Here is a 12,210-nt window from a genome sequence, read left to right on the forward strand (position 1 = left end):
ATTATGAAAAGTGTGGCATGAAAATCACATGAAAAGTGATTAATACATGTCGATTTTCAACTGGTCCTACTTTATTGAGAGTCTTTAACTTTATTGCACAAAGTGTAAACTGAAAACTTATTTCTGATCAGAATAAAATTTGCTTAAACACAACAAAAACATAGAACCCAAAAACAAATGACAAACTCCCACTAAACCAAATGACCATCAAACACTGAAACACTCATTCGAGCAGTATGCTCATGAAAGACCTTGGGTGGAATACCTTTTGTAAGAGGATCAGCTATCATGGAGTTTGTCCCTAAGTGTTCTATGGGAATCTCTCCACTTTTTACTCTCTCCTGAACAACCATGAACTTAATTTTAATAAACTTGGACTTTGTCGCACTCCTATTTTGTTGGAGTACAAAACAGCTGATTTATTGTTACAATATATCTTTAGTGGTCTTTCAATTTCTTTAAGAATTTGCAGCCTTGTGACAAAATTCTTCAGCCAAAATCCCTGATTGGATGTCTCAAAAACTGCTACAAATTCTGCTTCCATTGTGGAGGAAGCTACGAGTGATTGTTTTGCACTACGCCATACAATAGCTCCACCAGCCAACAGAAACATATAGCCTGAAGTGGACTTTTTACTATCTTGACATCCAGCAAAATCAGAATCAGAATACCCAATAATCTTCAAATTATCTGATCTCTGATATTTGAGCATAAAGTCCTTTGTTCTTTGCAGGTACCTCATGACCCTTTTGGCTGCTTTCCAATGGTCCAAACCTGGATTACTTAAGTATCTGCCCAAAACTCCAACAATGTACGCCAAATCCGGACGCGTACAAACTTGAGCATACATTAGACTTCCTACTGCAGATGCTTTTGCATTTCCTGAATTTCCAACTTTCCTTTAGGGCACTGACTGAGAGAGAATTTATCTGCTTTAGCGACTGGGGTATCACTTGGTTTGCAATCCTGCATGCCAAATCTCTTGAGTACTTTATCGATATAGTTCTTTTGTGATAATCCTAGAATAACTTGAGTTCTATCTCGATGACTCTGGATCCCTAATACAAAAGATGCTTCACCAAGATCTTTCATCTTAAAATTTTCCTTAAGAAATCTCTTGGTCTCATGCAAGATGCATATATCGTTGGTGGCCAGAAGTATGTCATCAACATACAACACCAGAAAAATGCACTTACTCCCACTGAATTTTTGATACACACAATCTTTGACCAAATTCACCTCAACACCAAAGGAGGTGATTACCTCATGAAACTTGTGGTACCATTGACGAGAAGCCTGTTTTAGCCCATAGATGGATTTCTTTAACTTGCAGACCATTTTATTTGAATCACCGACTACAAAGTTTTCTGGTTGCTCCATATAAATCGTCTCATCAATGTTTCCATTGAGAAACACTGTCTTGACATCCATCTGATGAAGCTCTAAATCATAATGTGCAACAAGGGCCATGATTGTCCTTAAAGAATCTTTTGATAAAACTGGAGAAAAGGTTTCTTTATAGTCAATCCCTTCTTTCTGAGTATATCCTTTAGCCACTAGACGAGCCTTATACCTCTCGACATTACCACTTGAGTCCAATTTGGTTTTAAATATCAATTTGCAACCAATTGGTTTCTTTCCTTCTGATAACTTGACAATGTCCCAAACTTTATTGTCTAGCATTGACTGATACTCTTCTTCAGAAGCTTTAACCTACTCATCTGATTTGGAACTACCCATTGCCTCACGGAAGTTGATAGGATCATCTTCCAATTGGGTTTGATTTTCCTCTTGTTCCATAAGAAACACTATGTAATCATCCAGAATAGCGATTCTTCTTTCTCTAGTGGATCGCCGCAAAGGCACTTGTTCTTATTGCACCACTTCTTGAGGATCTTGAATTTGACCTTCATGTTTGATAACATCGTCATCTTCATTTTGAGGAAGGATTTCTGTATCAGCTTGAGGTTCCAAATTTGCATTGTCAAAAGCAAATATATGAATCAGATTAGAAACTGAAACCGATTCTTCCTCAAAGATGATGTCCTTAACTTTATTTCTCCCCCCCCCCCCCCAAAATCAATATCCTCAAAGAACATGGTTGTTCCCGTCTCAAAAATAATTTTCTGTGTGGGATCATAAAACTTATAACCCCTAGATCGCTCCGAATAACCAACAAAATAATTTTCTGTGTGGGATCATAAAACTTATAGCCCCTAGTTCTGGAGTCCAATTTCTTCTCATATGGCCTGTAAAGCCTAGCCTCAGTTGGACATCCCCAAATGTGTAAATGCTTCAGACTAGGTTTTCTACCAGTCCAAAGCTCATAAGGTGTCTTTGCCGTTGCTTTAGTTGGTACTCTGTTAAGAATGTAAGCTGCAGTCTTTAGTGCCTCTCCCCAGAGTGATTCAGGCAAGGTGGAATGACAAATCATACTCCTTACCATGTCGTTAAGAGTGCGATTGCGTCTTTCAGATACACCATTCATACTGGGAGAACCAGGCATAGTGTATTGAGGAACAATTCCACACTCCTCTAGGTATCTGGAAAATGGTCCCGGACGTTGTTCACCTGAACCGTCATACTGACCGTAATATTCACCACCACGATCAGATCTGAAAGACTTTATCCTTCGCTCAAGTTGGTTCTCAACTTCAGCCTTAAACTTCTTGAACACGTCTATAAGCTTTGGCTTTTCATGAATAAGAAATAAGTATGCATATCGAGAATAATTGTCAATGAATGATATGAAGTATTGTTGACCATTCCAAGAAGCCATAGGGAATGGTCCACAAATATCTGTATGTATCAACTCAAAGACTTCTGTAGCTCTATATGCACCTAATTTCTTCTGTTTAGTCTGTTTTCCTTTAATGCAATCCACACAGACATCACAATTTGTGAACTCAATAGAACTCAATAAGACACAAGTCGCACAATTCTATTTCTAGAAATGTGACCTAAGTGTTTGTGCCACAGAGTTCCTAAACTTTCATTTTCAAACTTTCGTTTAGTACCCCTTGATTCAACACTTAAACTTTCATCATGAGAAGTTACAGTGTCAAGCATATAAAGACTATGATTTTTCATAAGTGTACCAGTTGCAATTAAAGTTGAATTTAAAGACAAAGTAACTTTTCCATTCTCAGTTAGACAAGAATAACCAGATATGTCTAAATAAGAACCAGAAACCAAATTATGTCTAAATGACGGTACAACAAAAGTGTCTTTCAAATCCAAAAAACAACCAGTACTAAAGAACAGTCTAAAATGCCCAATTGCCTCCACATCCACCGCAAAACCATCAGCCACATGAATGCGTCTTTCAGCTTCAGTGGGTTTTCGGTAGCTCAAGCAACCCTGTAATGAAACACTGATGTTAGTAGTTGCACCTGAGTCTAACCACCAAGTGTTTCTGGGTACTTCAATTAAGTTCACTTGAGAACTGACCATAGCAAGGAACATACCTTTCTTACCACGCCAAGCATGGTACTTTTGGCAGCCCTTCTTCATGTGTCCAGTTTTCTTGCAAAAGAAGCAGGTATCTTCAACCTTAGTCTGCTTTTTTTGAGATGGACCCTTAGCAGCATCATTCTTAACAACCTCAATTTTCCTTCTTTTGTCCTGACCCTTAGAGGTGTTAACCATATGAGCACTTTCAGACCTTTCTTGTTTCATCATATCCTCCTCATTCACACAATACAAAATGAGCTCATTAAGAGCCCATTTCTCCTTACGTGTATTGTAACTGGATTTCAATTGATTGAATTGAGGAGGAAGGGAGTCTAAGACAAAATGTACGAGCACTTCTTCTGGAAGCTCAATCTTGAGAGTCCTGAGTTTTGAAACAATGTTGGACATTTCCAAAATGTACTCCCTTATGTTTCCTTTGCTGTGATACCTCATGGTACTAAAGCGATGCAGAAGAGAACTTATTTCTGCTTTATCGATATGATATATCATGGTTTTTATGATTTTTAACCATGGTATAGGTCTTATTTATAGAGTCCTTTTAGTATTTTTCGAGTCTTTTGGAGTCTTTACAGGTCTTACGTACGTTTGGAGTTTAACTGGAGATTTTGGAGCATTTTGGAGCTAAATCAGGATCAAATTCGCGAAGGACAAACCATGTGCATTGGTGTCGCTCGACACCATGGAGAGTGACGCTAGACACTTGTCAAAGAAATAAGGAAAACGCGATTTTGTTTCCTGTTTGAAGAAGGAGTTGGGCCCAGAAATTTCCAGAGAAGCCCAATACGTGTTTTAGAGATATAAATAGGGTTTTTAGTATCCTTTGAACCTTACCTTAGATTTTTGGAGAGAGAGATTTTACTTTTTGTTCTTTAAGACTTTGAGAGCTTTTGGGGAGATAAGTCTGAAACTCTGTTCCGGAGAGAGAAGATTTCGAACCCCTGTTTATTAATCTAATTACTGTTTTTTGCAATCTATTCATTCATGTTTATTGCTTCAATCTCAATGTCTGAGTAGTTTGCTTGTTAGGTTTAGGGTTCTCATAAAAGATCTCTTTGAATGTTATATTGATTGGTTAATTAGGGTTCATAACCTATTTAGTTCTTCACCGTAGGTTGTTCTTAAAGCTAATTCTGGACTGGCCACCTAGAACTTAGAACTTAGGTTAATTGATTGACACGGAAGTGTAATTGAATAACTGGAAAGAACCTAGGGTAAGCAAAGTAGCTATTCGCAAAGGAATTTAGTTTAGATACTTTGTGAACATATCGAACCTGAGCATTAAAGCTGGTTTAAATCTTTAGGGTTTGCAAAGGAATTTGGAATTCTAGGATTTAGACTTAGATAATTCTCACAACGGAAGTTGGTTAATTATAATTTCATGATTTGAGTTCAAGAACCGTGCTTAAACTTGAACCCTGATTAATCGATTTATCTGCATTCTCTGATTTCCTGAGAAACACCCTGAACCTATCTTTTTCCCATCGAGTTTACAACTGTTTTGCTTTCATCGTTGCTTTTAATTTCATTGTGTTTGTTTAGCGTAGTTCAAACCTATATTGTTTATTGTGAGAATCTCTCGTCTCTGTGGTTCGACTCCTACATACTACAACTGCACATATGTGCTCTTGCAGAGTAGCTTAGGGATTAAACTTTGAGCAGATCACGCTACTCGCAAAACGTAAGTCCATCTCAGCAAGGAACTGTTTGAGATCAGAGATCTTCTCATTACCTCTAAAGGTTTCTGGAATGGTGTCCAAAATGATCATTAAACTAATGCGATTAGAACGTTCCCAGTTCTCATGAACTGCCTTATACTCAGCAGTGCTGGTATCTGTAGGAGAAGTAGGTTGTTCCATCCTTAACGCAAGGTCAAGATCCATACACCCTAGAACAATCTTAACTTTACTTTTCCATTCCTTATAATTGAAACCAGTAAGTGTTAGAATTGAACTTAACTTTGCAAATACTGCAGTAAAATTCGCTGCAAAATAGAACATTCTTTATTAGTAATTTACTACTAAACCAAATTAAACAATAAATAAAAATAAAAAATTGTAGAACCCATCTCAATATATCAAGTGCAACACTAATATCAATTCTTTGGACAGTAATATTAACTGCTAGTTATACTTTTGTTGTAACAATCAAACATTGACAATAATGCATGATAAACAATAAATCTATCTTTGGATCGATTTATCATTCACATGTTTATTCTTAATAATTGTCACATGTTTATCATCACAGGTATGTATGTTATTCGGCCAAATACAAACCTACCTTTGGGTCGATTTAATATTCGCATGAATATACATACACACATAACATTTAATATTATCCATGAAAAATATCCACAATAGAGGTTACTTTGGCAACATATTGCATCAATTAATCCACTTCAAATATTAAACTTGCACGATTAAAAATATTTATCGATTAGAAGCTTAATTCTATTCTTGCGCAGACATATAACATAAAGTATGGAGGCTCTATATGTAAGAATGTTACAGTGGCAAAATGGTTGAAGGCAAACTGGTAGGGACTGCCCATGTTCTGCGACCTGGGTTCAATTCTCTGGTGATGCGTTTTCATTTTAGTTAAAACGAATTGGACCTTAGTGGAATATAACCGAATTTGGGCTTTAATAAAACTTTGGCTTAAATGCAAATTCAATTAAAATTAAGCCTAGGCCCAGTAAAAATTATGAAAATGCCTCTGTCTTGGTAAACCCTAAAAATACAGCCGCCAAGGCTAAAACCAGATCTGAAATTTTGCTCAAAATTTTCAAAAACTTTTTTAGAGTTTCGAAAAAACTTTATGAGCATGAAACTTTAAAAATTTTCAAAGATTAAATTTGATAATTGCTCCCAAAAAATTCTGAAAATATATTAAAATTTTCAGAAAAAAAAACAAAACCACATGAGCAATTATCAAATTGAATCTGTCTGATGACATATATTTTCACAAAGATCCCATGATTCTAATCTAGGCATAAACTTTAGAGAAAAATCAGATTCAACAATCTAAAATTTTTCACAAAAATAAATTCGAATTTATTTCTTAAAATAACCTGATTATCAAATAGAAAATGAACATGATGGCTCTGATACCAATTGTAAGGTTTTAAATCCTTATAAACCACTATAGCATGTCAGTCTCTGATTAATAAGAACAGAAGCGGAAGCGTATCTTTTTGATCCATGATTTATGCTCTGAATTTGACTATGGTTCTTCCACAACAAACCCTGAATAGCTGTAGGTCTTTGTTGATGGGATGCAGAGAGTTTATGTATTTCTCGTTAGGGTTGCTGCGGGGACCATAACCTCTCTATTTATATTGAGAATAATTTCTAATTCAACCCGTCATCAAATTAGAAATTACTGAATGTATCTTCACATCAATTTTTCATAACACTTATGCCTCTTAATCTTTTATTTAATACCAAAGTGACTACATAAGTTTTGACTACTTTAAATAATGACCCTAACACATTGATTATACATGTGTGACCCCAAATAATTTTTACATATTACAACTACACAACTTTAATAATAAAACAAACAAAAACCGGGTCAGATGTGGTGGCTACAAACCTTTCCCAGCAAATCACAGTCTCCAAGTGTTTCTCTACCGCGTCATCGCTTGCCGGAGCCACCGTAAGCTTCACATCTTGATCGTCAACATCACTGGGAAACCTGTCCGATGAAATCAGATACTCTTATCTTCTCAACTACAGGTGCAAAAAATATGGCCAGTAGCAGACTCACATTGTTGAAAAGGGTCAAAAAAATTTATTAAAAATTATATTAAACACATGTCAGATCAATTAACTCATTTTTGTAGTAACTTTACTTTTTTAGATTATGAATCAGTTATTAAATTTTCAGAAACATTTAATTTTATGTTATAAGATCTTTTTATTAAAATTTAATTAGAAATTTACTAAATACATGTCAAAATTTTACTGAATATTCATTATACACACGTATATATCAACTGATTAATTAATCATAATCATGCGAGTTACTAACTTTAAAACATATTTTTATAATATAAAATAAGATATTTTTTTGATAAAGTTCAAAAAAATAAGCAGAATATAAGTAAAACATAAGCATAATATCAATGAAATATAATTAAAAAAAAAAGAAAAACGTAAAAATATTTATATTTAAACTTTAGATAGTTAAATTATATCATATATATATATATATATCTTTTGATTTCGGTAATCATATTTTGTAGGTCCTGATCTCACATTCTTCAAATTCAATATATCAGTTAGAAGATGTCCTGCAAAAGAAACTGCACCAACAAAAACATAGGCCAATTACTAATATACACCTATTGTGTAAAAAGAGAGAGAGAGAGCTATGATCCCTGTGGATCAGGTATGATCCCGCCAACACGAAGAACCTGTTAGAGTGTAAACACTGGTTTAGTTTCTTTTAGCTTAAACTGGTTGTATATAAGTGTATTATCACACACAATTGTAAATTAACACTTTCATTAATGAGAATTTTCTTTTTCTCTCTACAAGTTTGATATGGTATCAGAGCTTTCTTTCTCCTTCTGTATCAAATTTTTTTCTTCACTCAAGCTTCGATTCTACATGATTCAAGGTTAATTTCTCTTCGATTTCTCTAGATTTCGAGTCGAATCTCCTCATTTCGAGCTTCGATTCATCTTATCTCTTCATTTTGAGCTTCCTTTTACTCGATTTCATCGATTCTTCGTGGTTTTATTGTTCGCATCTCCAATGGCAAATTCGGCTGCAATTGTTCGTGATTCCTATGATAATCCATATTATCTTGGTGGTAGTGATCATTCTGGTCTTCTTCTGGTGTCAGATCGTCTCTCTAGTGCATCGGATTTTTGTTCTTGGTACGAATCAATGCGAATGGCGTTAAATGGCCGCAACAAACTTTGTTTTGTTGACGGATCTCTCCCTAAACCAACCGATGGTGATCGTGATGCAGCGGCGTGGTCTCGTTTTAATGATGTTGTTCGATCATGGCTTATGAACTCTGTTTCGAAGACTATTGGTCAAAGTATCCTATATGTGAAGACGACTCAAGGTATTTGGGAGAAGTTTCTGAAGCGCTTTCAACAGAACAATGTACCACGTATTTATCAGATCGAGCAACAACTCTGCGGTCTTCGTCAAGGTTCGTTGGATGTTAATACCTTCTACACTAAGTTGATCACGATTTGGCAATCTTTTAAGAGTGCTCAGGACTTTCCGACTTGTCAATGTGATGGTTGTCATTGTGAAGTAAATACCAAATGGATGGATCTGTTTGAAAAAAACTTTGTGATCAAATTCCTCTTTGGTTTAAACGATTTGTATGAGAACATCAGAGAGCAAATCATCATGATGAATCCTCTTCCGGATTCGGAAAAGACTCTCAACATGGTTATCCAACACGAGCATCAGAAGTTGATCAAACAAACACCTCAAGCTGATGCAGTTATCTTCCAGATGGCAGATTCTAATGTTCAGCCAATGGATTCAAGATCTCTGAATAATGGAGGATATGATACTACTTCAGAACAAAATGGTATTATTGGAGCTGTCTCGGGTGGGTACAAGCCTAAGCAACGCCCTATGTGTATGTATTGTGGACTTAAAGGTCACACGGTCAACATATGCCTGCATGGTTACCTTCCGGGATACAAGTCTCCTCAACAATATTCACAACATTCTATTCTAACACCAACTCAGTCACGATACAATTCATCCTACAATCAACAACAACATGGTCAACAATTCAACAATCTGAAAGTTCATACTCAATAGAATCAGAAAGACAATATTGTTGGTAATGTGGTGACGAGTTCTCCTGCTGTTCAAGACCATTTTCATCAGGTCTCACCGCTTTGGCTTAACTGTCTGAAACTCAACTTCAGCAACTAGCACAACAATTGACAACAAAAGCTCAATGCTCTATACCAAGCATCAGTGAGAATCTGAATATCAACTATGGATCTACTTCAGCAGGCAATCTGCTTTGCAGTACTCTAAAGGAACCATGCTTTAATTTCAGTGCTTGGATAATTGATTTTGTAGCAACAACCCATGTTTTTTGCAACTTAAGTCTGTTTGACTGCATTAATATTATTTCAGAAACTACAGTGAAATTATCTGATGATACTCAGATTGTCATAAACCAATCTGGTACTATCAATTATCAGATAACATCCTCCTCCAAAACGTCCTATACATTCCCTTATTCCATTTAAACCTCATCACTGTCAGTTTCTTCTTGAACAATATGCTTCTTCCATTAACTTTTTCCCTTCTTTTTGCACTATTCAAGGGTTTACTCCGGGCTCGATGATTGGGAGGGGCAAACTACATAATAGAATCTATTTTCTGGAACTGGAATCCCAATCATCTCAATCACTCATTTGCAATATTTATCCTTCTGATTCAAGCTCACTTTGGCATTCTCGCTTGGGTCACCCTTCATTTCCCAAGATTCAAGTTCTCTCTGAAGCTCTTATTATCCCAAAAACTCACCTCAAGGTCTGGTCACATTGTAATACATGTCATTTAGCAAAACAGAAAAGATTGTCTTTTACTTCTAATAAAAATTTGTCTCAAAACCCTTTTGATCTTGTACATCTTGATGTTTGGGGTCCTTTTTCTATTGAATCTGTTGAGGGGTTTAGACTCTTTCTTACTATAGTTGACGATTGTACAAGAGTTACGTGGGTATCCTTCTTAAAATCAAAAAGTGATGTTCTTCAAGTGTTTCCATCTTTTGTCAATCTTTTGGAAACTCAATGTTCAATGAAAATAAAATCTATTTGTTCTGATAATGCTCCGGAACTGTCTTTCAGTTTTCTTCTAGCTTCCTAAGGGATCTTCCATTAGTTTTCTTGTGTTGGGACTCCACAACAAAACTTTGTTGTTGAAAGAAAACATCAACATATCCTAAATGTGGTGAGACTCTCTTTTTTCATTCCAATATACCCATTCCATACTGGACTGATTGTATCAGGATAGCTATCTTCCTCATTAATCAAACTCCCTCACCTTTACTTCAAAACAAAACTCCTTATGAACTCCTCATGAAAAAGAAACCCGATTACATATTCTTAAAGGCTTTTGGGTGTCTCTGTTATGTGTCTACTTTTCCAAAGGATAAACACAAATTTTCTTCTCAGACATAAAGATCTATATTTTTGGGATATCCTTCTGGTTATAAGGGATATAAAGTACTAAATTTAGAAACTCATTCCATTTATATTTCACGGAATGTAGTTTTTCATGAAGAAGTTTTCCCATTTCATGGAACGGACACCTCCCAACAAAACATATTTCCTGACACCATCCTTCGTTTTCCTATTCTTGATTCAACACCATCACCATCTACTGATAATCTTTCACCACCACCACCACCAAATCCTGAAACCTTATCTGATAATAGTTGTTTCCCTGTAGAGTCTGAAACTACTACTAATGTGAATGCAAACAGACCTAAGCGAACCATAAGAGCTCTGTCCTATCTGCAGAACTATCATTGCAATCTTGTTCAACAATTACCTGTTCCTGCAGGTAATACAGCTCATCCCTTTTCTATGGTTCTTGACTACTCTTGTCTGAATGAACACTATCAGTCTTCTATACTGAATATATCTTCAGAGTCAGAACCAAAGAATTTCTTAGAGGCTGTGAAGAATGAGAAATGACATGAGCCTATGAATGAAGAACTACAAACTTGTGTGAAGACTGAAACTTTCTCAGTAGTCTCTCTGCTGCAAGGGAAATAACCTATAGGCTGCCGATGGGTTTACAAGATTAAACACAATCCGGATGGCACCGTGGATCGTTACAGAGCTCGTTTGGTGGCGAAAGGGTATACTCAACAAGAAGGTATCGACACATTTTCCCCAGTCACCAAGCTTTTAACTGTCAAACTATTACTGGATTTGGCTGCAAAGCTTGGCTGGTCTCTCACCCAGATGGACGTGACAAATGCCTTCTTGCACGGTGACCTTGAAGAGGAGATATACATGGAACTTCTTCCTGGTTATACTCCTCCTCTAGGAGAAACATTGCTACCAAATGCAGTCTCGAAACTTCATAAATCATTATATGGTTTAAAACAGGCTTCTCGCCAGTGGAATAAGAAGTTTTCAGATGTTCTTCTTCAGAATAGCTTTGTACAATCCGAGACAGAACATGCCTTATTTGTCAAAGTGGATGGTAACATTTTCATTGCTCTCTTAGTTTATAGCGACCAATGATGACAAGACTGTTTCAGATCTCAAAGCTATTCTTGCAAAGGCCTTCAAAATCAAAGATCTAGGTCCGGCGAAGTATTTCCTTGGTTTGGAGATAGCCAGAACAAGCAAGGGAATCTCTGTGTGTCAACGTAAATATGCCTTGGATCTTCTGGATTCTGTTGGTCTTCTTGGCTGTAAATCTGTTGCAACACCTATAGATCCAAACGTTCAGTTAAGTGAAGAAAGTGGTGAACTTCTCAAAGATCCAACAGTTTACAGAGCACTCATTGGTAAACTTATGTATCTCACCATTACCCAAGCAGATATTACATATGCAGTTCACAAGTTAAGTCAGTACTTATCACAACCAAGAACTGATCATCTTGAAGCTGCTCGTCATATAGTCCGATACTTGAAGGCATATCTCGGACGAGGATTGTTCTATTCTGCATCTTTTGAGATTCGATTACAAGCTTTTTCTGATACAGATTGGTCTTTGT

The sequence above is a fragment of the Eutrema salsugineum genome, unplaced genomic scaffold, assembly GCF_000478725.1.
Source record: "Eutrema salsugineum unplaced genomic scaffold, Eutsalg1_0 scaffold_3, whole genome shotgun sequence".
Lineage (NCBI taxonomy): Eukaryota > Viridiplantae > Streptophyta > Magnoliopsida > Brassicales > Brassicaceae > Eutrema > Eutrema salsugineum.